This window comes from Pan paniscus, chromosome 9 (genome assembly GCF_029289425.2).
Source record: "Pan paniscus chromosome 9, NHGRI_mPanPan1-v2.0_pri, whole genome shotgun sequence".
NCBI lineage: Eukaryota > Metazoa > Chordata > Mammalia > Primates > Hominidae > Pan > Pan paniscus.
In genome coordinates, this window is record NC_073258.2 from 94894706 (window position 1) to 94910821 (window position 16116).

Here is a 16116-nt window from a genome sequence, read left to right on the forward strand (position 1 = left end):
TGTATGTTAGGAGTTTCATTAGGGCAGTTTCTGGATTCCTCCCTAATTGAAAAATATTAAACAACTTTCTTAGACTTTTGAGACAGAAGTATTTCTCCAACATCAAAAATATTTTTTTTGAATCCTGTATTTCATTCTTGCTCATGACCTGGTGGAATAGGTTGAAAGGTGCTGTACCTGCTAGGTGACTGCTTCTAGGAAATGTGCCAGCACAGTGCCATTAACTCTGATGCAACTCACATTATCATCAAGGAGGAGTTTCTGGGCATTAACAAATATCCCAAGGCAGCCTAACTTGTGAGGCAGCTGCTCCAGCCATGTCTCTATAAGCAGCCAGAGGAGAGAACTCTGATGGTGAACACACAACTGGGATTGCCCTTTGTTCTGGGCTCTTTTCCTCCACCTGGAGTGCAGCCAAGATTTGGTAGTTCTTAGTTGTTGAGGATGAGCACAAAAATTGTGCCAGGTAAACTTTAAGGTGTAACTATGAATGCATTTTCTTTAATATAGTTTTTTTAACTTTTATTTTAAGTTCAGGGATATAAGTGCAGGTTCGTTACATAGGTAAACTTGTGTCATGGGGATTTGTTGTAAAGATTATTTCATCACCCAGGAATTAAGCCTAGTCCCCATTAGTTATTTTTCCTGATCCTCTCCCTCCTCCAACCCTCCACCCTCTGCTAGGCCCCAGTGTGTGTTGTTCCCCTCTGTGTTTCCATGTGTTCTCATAATTTAGCTCCCACTTATAAGTGAGAATATGCGATATTTGGTTTTCTCTTCCTGTGTTAGTTTGCTAAGGATAATGGCCTCCAGCTTTATCCATGTCCCTGCAAAGGACATCATCTCATTCTTCTTATGGCTGCATAGTATTCCAAGGTGTATATGCATGTCATTTTCTTTATCCAGTTTATCACTGATGGGAGTTCAGGTTGACTCCATGTGTCTTATTTATGCTGCACGTAGCAAGTAAAGATGTACCAAGATAGTTGTGCCTGCCTTTTCAAATATGGAGAAAATAGGGGCATTTTTAAGAGTAATTTTTGTCTTCATTCCTCCATATGTTTCTGGAAAGCATACCTTAATAGAGTTAATGGTGTCCTGAAAAATCATTTAGGCCAGTGATTCTAAAGCTTTATAGGGCTACAAATTCTTTTTTCAAAAAAATTGTGGTAAAACATATGAACATAAAATTTACCATTTTAACCATTTTCAAGTGTTCAATTCGGTGGCATTAATTACATCCACACGGTTGTACAATCATCACCATTATCTATTTCCACAACCTTTTCATCATCCCAAACCGAAACTATATAGCCATTAATCAATACCTCTCCATTCCTCCCTTTTGCTGCCCCACTGGTAACTTCTATTCTACTTTCTATGTCTATGAATGTGCCTTTCGTATCTGGCTTATTCCACTTAGCATAATATTTTCAATGCTTATGCATATTGTAGTATGCATCATAATGTAATTCCTTTTAAGGCTGAATACTATTCAATTGCATGTATATACCACACTTTGTTTATCCGTTCACCTGTTGATGAATGCTTTGGTTGTTTCCACATCTTGGCTATTGTGAATAATACTGCTATAAACATTGGTGCACCACAGATCTTTCTGAGCATCTGTGAGAGCCATGAGCCCTTGCACCAGAAAAATATGTATGTGCATAATTTTTTTTTGAGATGGGGTCTCGCTCTGTCACTCAGGCTGGAGTGCAGTAGTACAGTCATGGTTTATTGCAGCCTTGAACTCCTGTGCTCAAGTGATCCTCCTGCCTCACCCTCCCAAGTAGCTGGGACCACAGGCATCTGCCACTACACCTGGCTAATTTTTAAAATTTTTTCATAGAGATAGGATCTTGCTGTGTTGTCCTGGCTGGCCTCAAATTCCTGGCCTCAAGCAGTCCTCCTTCCTTGGCCTCTCAAAGTGCAGGGATAACAGTAATGAGCCACTGTGCCCAGCCTGTGGACAAAATTTTGAACCCACTTTTAAGAGGTTCTCAGAGTCCCTGAAAACATTCATAGGTCCTTAAATTAAGAACATTTCAAATGTTGTTTACCCAGGAAAACTTCTCTCTATCCTGTCTGCAGGACTGTCCCATTTCAGAAGTGTGTTGGTTTATCTCATAACACTTAATACTGGCTGGACATGGTGGCTCATGCCTATAATCCCAGCACTTTGGGAGGCCGAGGTGGGTGGATCACCTGAGGTCGGGCATTTGAGACCAGCCTGGCCAACAGGCGAAACCCCATCTCTACTAAAAATACAAAAAATTAGCCAGGAGTTGTGGCACATGCCTATACCCCCAGCTACTTGGGAGGCTGAGGCAGGATAGTCGCTTGAACCTGGGAGGTGGAGGCTGCAGTGAGCCGAGATCATGCCATTGCACTCCAGCCTGGGCAACAGAGCAAGACTCCATCTCAAAAGAAACAAAAAACAAAACAAAACAAAAACAAAAACAAACCCCACTTAATACTGGTATAGTAGACATACAAATGGCCAACAGGTATATTAAAAAAATGCTCAACATCACTAATCATTGGGGAAATGCAAATCAGAACTACAATGAGATCTCATCTTACCCCAGCTAAAATGGCTATTATCAAAAAGACAAAAAGTACCCCCTCCAAAACCCAAAAAACAAAAACAACCAGATACTGGCAAAGACACAAAGAAAAGAGAATACTTATACACTCTTGGTGGCAATGTAAATTAGTACAGCCACTATGGAAAACAGTATGGAGATTCTTCAAAAAATGAAAACTAGAACTCCCATATGACCCAGCAGTCCCACTACTGGGCATTTATCCAAAGGAATAAACCTTTCATTGAGCACCCACCAGGTGCCAGACACTGACTCCCAGGTGCCAGACATTGACTCTGGGTCCTGAGAATAAAAGATGAATGAATCATAGGCTGTAGTAAAAAAAAAAAAAAAAATCAATGACCATAAGTATAAGGAGTTAATTTCAGTGCTCTTAATTCTGCTCCATTGATCTATATACTTATCCTTGGACCAATGCCGCAGTGTCTTGATTACTGTGAAATTCTAGTAAGTTTTGAAATGGAGTCACATAAATCCTTCAACTTTGTTATTCTTTTCAAGGCTTTTTGGCTGTTTAGGTTCTTTCCCTCCATATATATATTTGATCAGCTTATCAATTTTTACCAAAAAACATCAGCTAGGATTTTGATAGCAGTCGCTTTGCGTTAATTTGGTTGATAAATTGTAGGAAAATTCCATGTGCATTTAAAAACAAATGGCCATCTTACCAATATTGAGTCTTTCAATCCATGAACATGGAATTTAGGTCTTTAATTTCTCTCAGTAATGTTTTAGTTTTTAGTATACAAGATTTGCATTTCTTTTGTTAAATTTATTCCAAAGTATTTTATTTTTTCTGTTGATGTTATGAATGGAATAGTTTTCTTAATTTCATTTTTGGATTGTTTGGTGCTAGTGCATAGAAAGAATTAATTTTTGTATGTTGAAGTTATATTCTACTTCCTTGCTAAACTTGTTTGTTAGTAGATGTTTAGTGGATTTCTTGGAATTTTCTACATACGGACTTAAGCCATTGTGAATGAAGAGAGTTTTAATTCTTCCTTACCAGTCTGTATACCTTTACGTTTTTTCTTTTGACTTATTACACAGCTATAACCTTTAGGAAAATATGTAATATTAGTAGTGAGACCAGATATTCTTACCTTTTTCCCAATCTTAGGAAGAAAGCATTTTGTCTTCCTCCGTTAGGCATGAGGCTAGCTGTACATTTTTTTCTAGATGGCTTTTTATCAGATTGAGAAAGTTTCTTTCTTTTTTTTAATTTTGAATTTTTGTGGGAACATAGTAGATGTATATGTTTATGGGTTGCATGAGATATTTTGATACAAGCATGCAATGCATAATAATAACATCATAGTACATGGAGTATCCATCACCTCAAGCATTTATCCTTTGTGTTTCAGACAATCCAATTATACTCTTTTCATTATTCTAAAATGCACAGTTAAATTATTTTTGACTATTGTCACCCTGTTGTGCTAGCAAATAATAGGTCTTATTAATTCTTTCTAACTGTTTTTTTGTATCCATTAATCATCCCCACTTCCTCCCACCTTTCCACTACCCTTCCTGGCTTCTGGTATCCATCCTTCTATTCTGTATGAGTTCAATTGCTTTAATTTTTAGTTCCCACAAACAAGTGAGAACATGTGAAGTTTGTCTTTCTGTGCCTGGCTTATTTCACTTAACATAATGACCTCCGGTTCCATCCACATTGTTGCAAATTCTTTCTTGTGGCTGAATAGTACTGCATTGTGTATATGTACCACATCTTTATCCATTTGGCTGCTTATTGACACAGTTTGCTTCCAAATCTTGGCTACTGTGAATAGTGCTGCAATAAACATGGGAGTACAGATATCTGATTTCCTTTTTTGGGGGTACATTAAAATGGGGTATGTACCCATACCAGTGGGATTTCTGGATCACATGATAGCTCTGTTTTTAGTTTTCTGTGGAAATTTCTTTTTTTTTTTTTAATTAATTAATTAATTTATTTATTTATTTTTTATTTATTTTTTATTTTTTATTATACTTTAAGTTTTAGGGTACATGTGCACATTGTGCAGGTTAGTTACATATGTATACATGTGCCATGCTGGTGCGCTGCACCCACTAACTCGTCATCTAGCATTAGGTATATCTCCCAATGCTATCCCTCCCCCCTCCCCCCTCCCCACCACAGTCCCCAGAGTATGGTATTCCCCTTCCTGTGTCCATGTGATCTCATTGTTCAATTCCCACCTATGAGTGAGAATATGCGGTGTTTGGTTTTTTGTTCTTGCGATAGTTTACTGAGAATGATGGTTTCCAATTTCATCCATGTCCCTACAAAGGATATGAACTCATCATTTTTTATGGCTGCATAGTATTCCATGGTGTATATGTGCCACATTTTCTTAATCCAGTCTATCATTGTTGGACATTTGGGTTGGTTCCAAGTCTTTGCTATTGTGAATAATGCCGCAATAAACATACGTGTGCATGTGTCTTTATAGCAGCATGATTTATAGTCATTTGGGTATATACCCAGTAATGGGATGGCTGGGTCAAATGGTATTTCTAGTTCTAGATCCCTGAGGAATCACCACACTGACTTCTACAATGGTTGAACTAGTTTACAGTCCCACCAACAGTGTAAAAGTGTTCCTATTTCTCCACATCCTCTCCAGCACCTGTTGTTTCCTGACTTTTGAATGATTGCCATTCTAACTGGTGTGAGATGATATCTCATAGTGGTTTTGATTTGCATTTCTCTGATGGCCAGTGATGATGAGCATTTTTTCATGTGTTTTTTGGCTGCATAAATGTCTTCTTTTGAGAAGTGCCTGTTCATGTCCTTCGCCCACTTTTTGATGGGGTTGTTTGTTTTTTTCTTGTAAATTTGTTTGAGTTCACTGTAGATTCTGGATATTAGCCCTTTGTCAGATGAGTAGGTTGCGAAAATTTTCTCCCATGTTGTAGGTTGCCTATTCACTCTGATGGTAGTTTCTTTTGCTGTGCAGAAGCTCTTTAGTTTAATTAGATCCCATTTGTCAATTTTGGCTTTTGTTGCCATTGCTTTTGGTGTTTTGGACATGAAGTCCTTGCCCACGCCTATGTCCTGAATGGTAATGCCTAGGTTTTCTTCTAGGGTTTTTATGGTTTTAGGTCTAACGTTTAAATCTTTAATCCATCTTGAATTGATTTTTGTATAAGGTGTAAGGAAGGGATCCAGTTTCAGCTTTCTACATATGGCTAGCCAGTTTTCCCAGCACCATTTATTAAATAGGGAATCCTTTCCCCATTGCTTGTTTTTCTCAGGTTTGTCAAAGATCAGATAGTTGTAGGTAAGCGGCATTATTTCTGAGGGCTCTGTTCTGTTCCATTGATCTATATTTCTGTTTTGGTACCAGTACCATGCTGTTTTGGTTACTGTAGCCTTGTAGTATAGTTTGAAGTCAGGTAGTGTGATGCCTCCAGCTTTGTTCTTTTGGCTTAGGATTGACTTGGCGATGCGGGCTCTCTTTTGGTTCCATATGAACTTTAAAGTAGTTTTTTCCAATTCTGTGAAGAAAGTCATTGGTAGCTTGATGGGGATGGCATTGAATCTGTAAATTACCTTGGGCAGTATGGCCATTTTCACGATATTGATTCTTCCTACCCATGAGCAAGGAATGTTCTTCCATTTGTTTGTATCCTCTTTTATTTCCTTGAGCAGTGGTTTGTAGTTCTCCTTGAAGAGGTGCTTCACATCCCTTGTAAGTTGGATTCCTAGGTATTTTATTCTCTTTGAAGCAATTGTGAATGGGAGTTCACTCATGATTTGGCTCTCTGTTTGTCTGTTGTTGGTGTATAAGAATGCTTGTGATTTTTGTACATTGATTTTGTATCCTGAGACTTTGCTGAAGTTGCTTATCAGCTCAAGGAGATTTTGGGCTGAGACAATGGGGTTTTCTAGATAAACAATCATGTCGTCTGCAAACAGGGACAATTTGACTTCCTCTTTTCCTAATTGAATACCCTTTATTTCCTTCTCCTGCCTGATTGCCCTGGCCAGAACTTCCAACACTATGTTGAATAGGAGCGGTGAGAGAGGGCATCCCTGTCTTGTGCCAGTTTTCAAAGGGAATGCTTCCAGTTTTTGCCCATTCAGTATGATATTGGCTGTGGGTTTGTCATAGATAGCACTTATTATTTTGAAATATGTCCCATCAATACCTAATTTATTGAGAGTTTTTAGCATGAAGGGTTGTTGAATTTTGTCAAAGGCTTTTTCTGCATCTATTGAGATAATCATGTGGTTTTTGTCTTTGGCTCTGTTTATATGCTGGATTACATTTATTGATTTGCGTATGTTGAACCAGCCTTGCATCCCAGGGATGAAGCCCACTTGATCATGGTGGATAAGCTTTTTGATGTGCTGCTGGATTCGGTTTGCCAGTATTTTATTGAGGATTTTTGCATCAATGTTCATCAAGGATATTGGTCTAAAATTCTCTTTTTTGGTTGTGTCTCTGCCAGGCTTTGGTATCAGAATGATGCTGGCCTCATAAAATGAGTTAGGGAGGATTCCCTCTTTTTCTATTGATTGGAATAGTTTCAGAAGGAATGGTACCAGTTCCTCCTTGTACCTCTGGTAGAATTCGGCTGGGAATCCATCTGGTCCTGGACTCTTTTTGGTTGGTAAACTATTGATTATTGCCACAATTTCAGCTCCTGTTATTGGTCTATTCAGAGATTCAACTTCTTCCTGGTTTAGTCTTGGGAGAGTGTATGTGTCGAGGAATGTATCCATTTCTTCTAGATTTTCTAGTTTATTTGCGTAGAGGTGTTTGTAGTATTCTCTGATGGTAGTTTGTATTTCTGTGGGATCGGTGGTGATATCCCCTTTATCATTTTTTATTGCGTCTATTTGATTCTTCTCTCTTTTTTTCTTTATTAGTCTTGCTAGCGGTCTATCAATTTTGTTGATCCTTTCAAAAAACCAGCTCCTGGATTCATTAATTTTTTGAAGGGTTTTTTGTGTCTCTATTTCCTTCAGTTCTGCTCTGATTTTAGTTATTTCTTGCCTTCTGCTAGCTTTGGAATGTGTTTGCTCTTGCTTTTCTAGTTCTTTTAATTGTGATGTTAGGGTGTCAATTTTGGATCTTTCCTGCTTTCTCTTGTGGGCATTTAGTGCTATAAATTTCCCTCTGCACACTGCTTTGAATGCGTCCCAGAGATTCTGGTATGTTGTGTCTTTGTTCTCGTTGGTTTCAAAGAACATCTTTATTTCTGCCTTCATTTCGTTATGTACCCAGCAGTCATTCAGGAGCAGGTTGTTCAGTTTCCATGTAGTTGAGCGGCTTTGAGTGAGATTCTTAATCCTGAGTTCTAGTTTGATTGCACTGTGGTCTGAGAGATAGTTTGTTATAATTTCTGTTCTTTTACATTTGCTGAGGAGAGCTTTACTTCCAACTATGTGGTCAATTTTGGAATAGGTGTGGTGTGGTGCTGAAAAAAATGTATATTCTGTTGATTTGGGGTGGAGAGTTCTGTAGATGTCTATTAGGTCCGCTTGGTGCAGAGCTGAGTTCAATTCCTGGGTATCCTTGTTGACTTTCTGTCTCGTTGATCTGTCTAATGTTGACAGTGGGGTGTTAAAGTCTCCCATTATTAATGTGTGGGAGTCTAAGTCTCTTTGTAGGTCACTGAGGACTTGCTTTATGAATCTGGGTGCTCCTGTATTGGGTGCATAAATATTTAGGATAGTTAGCTCCTCTTGTTGAATTGATCCCTTTACCATTATGTAATGGCCTTCTTTGTCTCTTTTGATCTTTGTTGGTTTAAAGTCTGTTTTATCAGAGACTAGGCTTGCAACCCCTGCCTTTTTTTGTTTTCCATTTGCTTGGTAGATCTTCCTCCATCCTTTTATTTTGAGCCTATGTGTGTCTCTGCACGTGAGATGGGTTTCCTGAATACAGCACACTGATGGGTCTTGACTCTTTATCCAACTTGCCAGTCTGTGTCTTTTAATTGGAGAATTTAGTCCATTTACATTTAAAGTTAATATTGTTATGTGTGAATTTGATCCTGTCATTATGATGTTAGCTGGTGATTTTGCTCGTTAGTTGATGCAGTTTCTTCCTAGTCTTGACGGTCTTTACATTTTGGCATGATTTTGCAGCGGCTGGTACCGGTTGTTCCTTTCCATGTTTAGCGCTTCCTTCAGGAGCTCTTTTAGGGCAGGCCTGGTGGTGACAAAATCTCTCAGCATTTGCTTGTCTGTAAAGTATTTTATTTCTCCTTCACTTATGAAGCTTAGTTTGGCTGGATATGAAATTCTGGGTTGAAAATTCTTTTCTTTAAGAATGTTGAATATGGGCCCCCACTCTCTTCTGGCTTGTAGGGTTTCTCCCGAGAGATCCGCTGTTAGTCTGATGGGCTTCCCTTTGAGGGTAACCCGACCTTTCTGTCTGGCTGCCCTTAACACTTTTTCCTTCATTTCAACTTTGGTGAATCTGACAATTATGTGTCTTGGAGTTGCTCTTCTCGAGGAGTATCTTTGTGGCGTTCTCTGTATTTCCTGAATCTGAACGTTGGCCTGCCTTGCTAGATTGGGGAAGTTCTCCTGGATAATATCTTGCAGAGTGTTTTCCAACTTGGCTCCATTCTCCCCATCACTTTCAGGTACACCAATCATACGTAGATTTGGTCTTTTCACATAGTCCCATATTTCTTGGAGGCTTTGCTCATTTCTTTTTATTCTTTTTTCTCTAGACTTCCCTTCTTGCTTCGTTTCATTCATTTCATCTTCCATTGCTGATACCCTTTCTTCCAGTTGATCGCATCGGCTCCTGAGGCTTCTGCATTCTTCACGTAGTTCTCGAGCCTTGGTTTTCAGCTCCATCAGCTCCTTTAAGCCCTTCTCTGTATTGGTTATTCTAGTTATACATTCTTCTAAATTTTTTTCAAAGTTTTCAACTTCTTTGCCTTCGGTTTGAATGTCCTCCCGTAGCTCAGAGTAATTTGATCGTCTGAAGCCTTCTTCTCTCAGCTCGTCAAAATCATTCTCCATCCAGCTTTGTTCCGTTGCTGGTGAGGAACTGCGTTCCTTTGGAGGAGGAGAGGCGCTCTGCATTTTAGAGTTTCCTGTTTTTCTGTTCTGTTTTTTCCCCATCTTTGTGGTTTTATCTACTTTTGGTCTTTGATGATGGTGATGTACAGATGGGTTTTCGGTGTGGATGTCCTTTCTGTTTGTTAGTTTTCCTTCTAACAGACAGGACCCTCAGCTGCAGGTCTGTTGGAATACCCTGCCGTGTGAGGTGTCAGTGTGCCCCTGCTGGGGGGTGCCTCCCAGTTAGGCTGCTCGGGGGTCAGGGGTCAGGGACCCAGTTGAGAAGGCAGTCTGCCCGTTCTCAGATCTCCAGCTGCGTGCTGGGAGAACCACTGCTCTCTTCAAAGCTGTCAGACAGGGACATTTAAGTCTGCAGAGGTTACTGCTGTCTTTTTGTTTGTCTGTGCCCTGCCCCCAGAGGTGGAGCCTACAGAGGCAGGCAGGCCTCCTTGAGCTGTGGTGGGCTCCAACCAGTTCGAGCTTCCCGGCTGCTTTGTTTACCTAAGCAAGCCTGGGCAATGGCGGGCGCCCCTCCCCCAGCCTCGCTGCCGCCTTGCAGTTTGATCTCAGACTGCTGTGCTAGCAATCAGCGAGATTCCGAGGGCGTAGGACCCTCTGAGCCAGGTGTGGGATATAGTCTCGTGGTGCGCCGTTTTTTAAGCCGGTCTGAAACGCGCAATATTCGGGTGGGAGTGACCCGAGTTTTCCAGGTGCGTCCGTCACCCCTTTCTTTGACTCGGAAAGGGAACTCCCTGACCCCTTGCGCTTCCCAGGTGAGGCAATGCCTCGCCCTGCTTCGGCTCGCGCACGGTGCGTGCACCCACTGGCCTGCGCCCACTGTCTGGCACTCCCTAGTGAGATGAACCCGGTACCTCAGATGGAAATGCAGAAATCACCGTCTTCTGCGTCGCTCACGCTGGGAGCTGTAGACCGGAGCTGTTCCTATTCGGCCATCTTGGCTCCTCCCCACCCGGAAATTTCAAACTGCTCTCCATAGTGGTTGTACTAATTTACATTCCCACCAACAATGTACAAGGGTTCCATTTTCTCCACATCCTCACTAGCTTTTTTTTATTGCCTGTCTGTTGAATAAAAGTCATTTTAACTGGGTTGGGAGAATATCACATTGTAGTTTTGATTTATATTTCTCTGATGACCAATAATGTTAAGAACCTTTTCATACACCTGTTTACCATTTGTATGTCTTCTTTTGAGAAATAGCTATTCAGATCTTTTGCCCATTTTTTAATCTGGTAATTAGATTTTTTCCTATAGTGTTCCTTATATATTCTGGTTATTAATCCCAGATAGGTAGTTTGCAAATATTTTCTCCCATTCTATGGATTGTCTCTTCACTTTGTTGATTGTTTCCTTTGCTGTGTAGAAGTGTTTTAACTTAATGTGATCCCATTTGTCCACTTGTGCCTTGGTTGCCTATGCTTGTGGGGTATTACTCAAGAAATCTTTGCCCAGACTAATGTCCTGGAGAGTTTGCCCAGTATTTTCTTGTAGCAGTTTTATAGTTTAAGGTCTTAAAGTTTTTAATCCATTTTGATTTGATTTGATTTTTGTCTATGGTGAGAGATAGGAGTCTAGTTTTATTCTTCTGCATATGGGTATCCAGTTTTCCCAGTACCATTTATTGAAGAGACTGTCTTTTCCCCAGTGTGTGTTCTTGGCACCTTTGTCAAAAGTTAGTTCACTGTAGATATATGGATTTATTTCCAGGTTCTCTATTCTGTTCCATTTGTCTGTGTGTCTGTTTTTATGCCAGTACCATGCCATTTGGGTTACTATAGCTCTGTAGTATAATTTGAAGTCAGGTAATGTGATTCCTCCAGTTTTGTCCTTTTTACTTAGGATGGCTTTGGCTATTCTGGTTTTTTTGTGGTTCCATATAATTTTAGGAATGTTTTTTCAATCTCTGTGAAGACTGTCATTGGTATTTTGATAGGGATTGCTTTGGGCAGTATGAACATTTTAACAATATTGATTCTTCCAATCCATGAACATGAAATGTTTTTCCATTTTTTTGTCCTCTTCAATTTCTTTCACCAGTGTTTTATAGTTTTCATTATAAAGATCCTTCATTTCCTTAGTTACGTTAACTTCTAGGTATTTAATTTTATTTGTAGCTACTGTAAATGGGATTACTTTCTTGATTTCTTTTTCAGATTATTCACTGTTGGCATATCGAAATGCTACTGATTTTGTATGTTGATTTTGTATCCTGCAACTTTACTAAATTTGTAAGTTATAATAGTTTTTGGTGTAGCCGTTAGGTTTTTCCAAATATAAGATTATATCATCTGCAAATAAGGATAATTTGACTTTTTCCTTTCCAGTTTGGATGTCCTTATTTCTTCCTCTTGTCTGATTGTTTTAGCTGGGACTGGAGGAAATTCCTTTGTATTCCTAGTTTGTTGAGAGTTTTTCACTAAGTAAGTACTGGATTTTTTTCAATACTTTTCTGTATCCATTGAGATGGTCATGTGGCTTTTCTATATCTATTGAGATATATTGATATATATTGCATTAACTAATTTTTGGATGTTAAGCCAACCTGGCAATCATGGGATAAATCCCATTTGGCCATGGCGTAGAATCCTTTTTATATGCTGATGGATGCAATTTGCTAATATTTTGTTAAGAATTTTTGTGTCTAAGTCATGAAGGATATTGGTCTGTAGTTTTCTTGTGATGTTTGTATCTGCTTTGTTGTCAAGGTAATACTTGCCTCATAGAAGGAATTGGAAAGTCTCCACTCTTCTGTTTTCTGAAAGATTTTGTAAAGGATTGGCATGGATTTTTTTTTAGTATTTGATAGAATTTTTATATAAAACCACTGAACCTGAATTTACTTTCAGGGAGGATCTTTAGTTACTAATTCAATTTCTTGTTATAGGTATATTCCAATTTTTTATTTTTATATTTTAGTCAGTTTTGGTAACTTGTGTCTTCCTAGAAATTCGTGTGTTTCATCTCAGTTGTCTATTATTTTGGCAGAAAGTTGCCTATAATATTTCCTTATAATCCTTTTAATTTCTGTATGGTCAGTGATGTTGCCTCTTTCATTCCTGACTTTGGCAATTAGTGTTCTCTTTCTCTCTTGGCCAGTCTAAATGAAGTTGTCTCAATTTTGTTGATCTTTTCTAAGTACCAACTTTTGGTTTCATCTATTTTGTATTTTTTTTCTGTTTTCTCTTTCATTGATTTCTGTTCCAATCTTTATTTCTTCTTTCTACTTGCTTTGGGTTTGTTTTTCTCTTCCTTTTCTAGTTTCTTAAGATGAAAGCTTAGGTTATTGATTTGAGAGTTTTTTTTAACTTCTGAGATAGATGACTTAAAATCTAAATTTCCTTTTTAAGCATGGCTTTACCTGTATCTCATAAATTTTGATATTTTTGTCTTCATTTTAATTCAGTTCAAAATATTTTACAGTTTCCCTTGTGATTTCTTCTTTGACCTGTGGGTTACTTAGAAGTGTATCATTTTATTTCCAAATATTTAGATGATTTCAAAGATTTCTTTCTGTAGATATTTAATTTAATTCCATTGTGATTGAAAAATATGCTTTGTATGATAGTAATCCTTTTCAATGTATTGAAACTTATTTTATGCCTAGTATGTGCTCCATTCTGGAGAATCATCCATGTGCTCTGTAAAGAGGGTATATTCTACAGTCATTGGGTGCAATGTTCCAGAGACATCATTTAGGTATAATTGGTTCATAGTATTGTTCAAGTCTCCTATATCCTTGCTGATTTTCTGTTTAGGTGTTCTATCAGTTATTGAGAGTTGAGTATTGAAATCTTCAACAATTATTGTTGAGTTGTCTATTTGTCCTTTTTTTGGGGAAGGTCTGAGTGTCATTTATTAACAACAGTTTATACAGATCTATTTTCAAAGCACAGGCACAGAGCCCTGGAGAAGAGCAGTCTCTGAACAAGGAAGCCAGGAACACAGGATGTACACATCTTTGGCAGGCATGTTTAGCCCCAGAAGGATTCAATACTTCAAGTTGGAATTCCATTGGATATTTGAGAGGGACCAAAATTGAGGGTAGAAAGAAGTCTTCAACAGGACTCAGATCTCAGTCTAGGGCTCCTCTTGCACTATCTAAGTCCATCCAGGTATTAGGACCCTGGGGGGCAACAATCAGGCCTACCCATTTCAACAGAAGCAGATTCTTCAATCTGCACTCAGTTAGTTCACACTTGTTTCCACTGGTCACACAGTTAAAGAGAATCAGCCTTATAGTAAGAGACAGACCACTTTCTCTCTGACCCTCTCCAGCACCTCTCTTCAGCTTCATCTGTGCAGGAACTGCTGGGAAAATTGAGGCCTACCTTTTCAATTCAGCTGCATGTGCTTTTACCCTCAAATCTTCAATCAACAATAGGATGGAGGCTACATGTGTACTCAGTCTGACAACTGTTCTCCCCAGTCCATCACACACATTGCCCTACCTTAGTTCTGCCAATTGCAGTACCTAGGCTGGAGCTACAGTAGACCTCAAATTGGGACCTAAAGCCAGTCTGCATAGGCACTTGGGAATTTTTCGTAGGGGAGTGGATAAAAAAGTCTTTGAATATGCGAAGAAAGAAAGAGCTTCATTTGATAATTAGACATCTGAAGTGATTTTACTTTTATTTTCTTCACTTTAAGCCAATCATGAAATTTCACAGTGATTTCTCAGGTAGGAGCAGAAGGAAGACACTGTTAATCATTGGGGCTGTGGCCCAGTTGGCTTGAGGAAGTACAGGCAGGGTGGGTCCTTACTGGGGCAGCTGGAGGGGCACAGACTGCTCTGCCGGAAGGTAGGTGATGATATGAGAGCATAAGAACTGGTATGTAATGTCATCTGCAGCTTCCAGCTTGTGTAGCTCAATCTGGCCATCACCTGTGGTGGCCAGTGAATTGGCACTCAGCTCAGCTGCCTTGGAGACTCCCTTGGCAGAGATGATGGCCACCTTTTTCTGCTGCTCAGATTTTCCACCATGAATCTGGCCCTCTCTGATTCCTGCTGAGCCACCTGTTTCACTCCCACCACTTCTGTGAACTCCTTCCCAAAGGTCAGATGTGTCAAGGACACATCATCCAAGATGAGCTCAAAGGTGGCTACTTAGTCTGCAAGGTCGTTGCTAACCTGCCTGGAGACCAGCTCTCTCTGGGTGATCAGTTCTCCATCATCAAAGTAAGCCATCAGTAACATGAGGATCTTTTCACATCATCCAGGATGAGCTCAAAGGTGGCTGCTTGCTCCGTAAGGTCGTTGTTAACCTGCTTGGAGACCAGCTCTCTCTGGGTGATCAGTTCTCCAGTATCAAAGTAAGCAATCGGTAACATGAGGATCTCTTAGTGATGTACAGCAGCACACGCTCATCATAGTCCTCTCCAATGCTGGTGAAGATGTGAGGAAGCTGGCTAGTGACAGGCTGGAAGACAATGCGCTCTGTGATCTTGACATTCTGTAAATCTTCACTACCGGTGATGACTGGTGTGTTATGTGATCAAGAGTAGCAGTCAACGATAATTGGTTTCTGTACCCATAGGATGAGAAAATGAGTTCCTTTCCATACTGCAATGTCCTGTACTCCATGGAATCTGCCAAAGATTTAGCTCTGTGCTCAGCATCCACATAATATAAGGCAGAGCCTACCATGCCTCCTGTAACAGCTAAGGCCAGGCCAAACTTGCCAATGGACTCTAACACTTTGGCAGCCATGTTTCCTTCTGCTGGACCCTTTCGCAGCCAGCTTCCATTCTCTGTTCTTTAAATTAAGTCAGTTTTTCCTTCCTGTATTTTGATGCATTTTTGTTAGATATGAATACATTTATAATGTTATATTTTCCTGATATATTGACCCTTTTATCGCGACAAAATATCTTTGTCTCTAATAGCATTTCTTGTCTTAAAATCTATTTTGTCTGTTATTGATATAGCCTCTTACTTTTGCTATTTGAATTATTTTACTTTCAACTTATTTGTGTCTTTCAATGTAAGACACAATACAAACAGCATATAATAGAATTTTGCTTTTTTTCCCCCAGTTTGACAATCTCTACATTTTGATTGTGGTGTTAGACCATTCACAGTTAATGTAATTATTTATTAGTTTGATTTATATTTGTCATTTTGCTAATTATTTTCTATATGTCTTCTGTATTTTTTGTTCCTCTGGTCCTCTTTTACTGCCTTCTTTTGTGTTAAACAAATATTTCTTAGAATAATGTTTTAATTCCTGTTTATTTTTTAGCCTATATATCATTGAGTTATTTTCTTATTGGTTTGCCTCGGGATTGTAATATGCACCCTAGTTTATTACATTTACCAACTAAATTCTGGTAAAATGTAGAAGCTTTGCTCCATAAAGCTCCATTCTCTCCCCCTCCTTTGTGCTATTATTGATATCTATCTATCTATCTATCTATCTATCTATCTCTCTATCTATCTATCTATCTATC

The 16116-nt window shown here is 39.2% G+C and overlaps 1 protein-coding gene and 1 pseudogene across 1 annotated transcript in view; one reads left to right on the forward strand and one right to left on the reverse strand.

Moving 5' to 3' along the window:
• HEPHL1 (hephaestin like 1) overlaps positions 1-16116 on the forward strand; it is a 93574-nt gene that overhangs the window by 19035 nt on the left and 58423 nt on the right. The window lies entirely within an intron of this gene.
• On the reverse strand, positions 13670-15376 carry LOC100979005 (prohibitin 1-like; annotated as a pseudogene).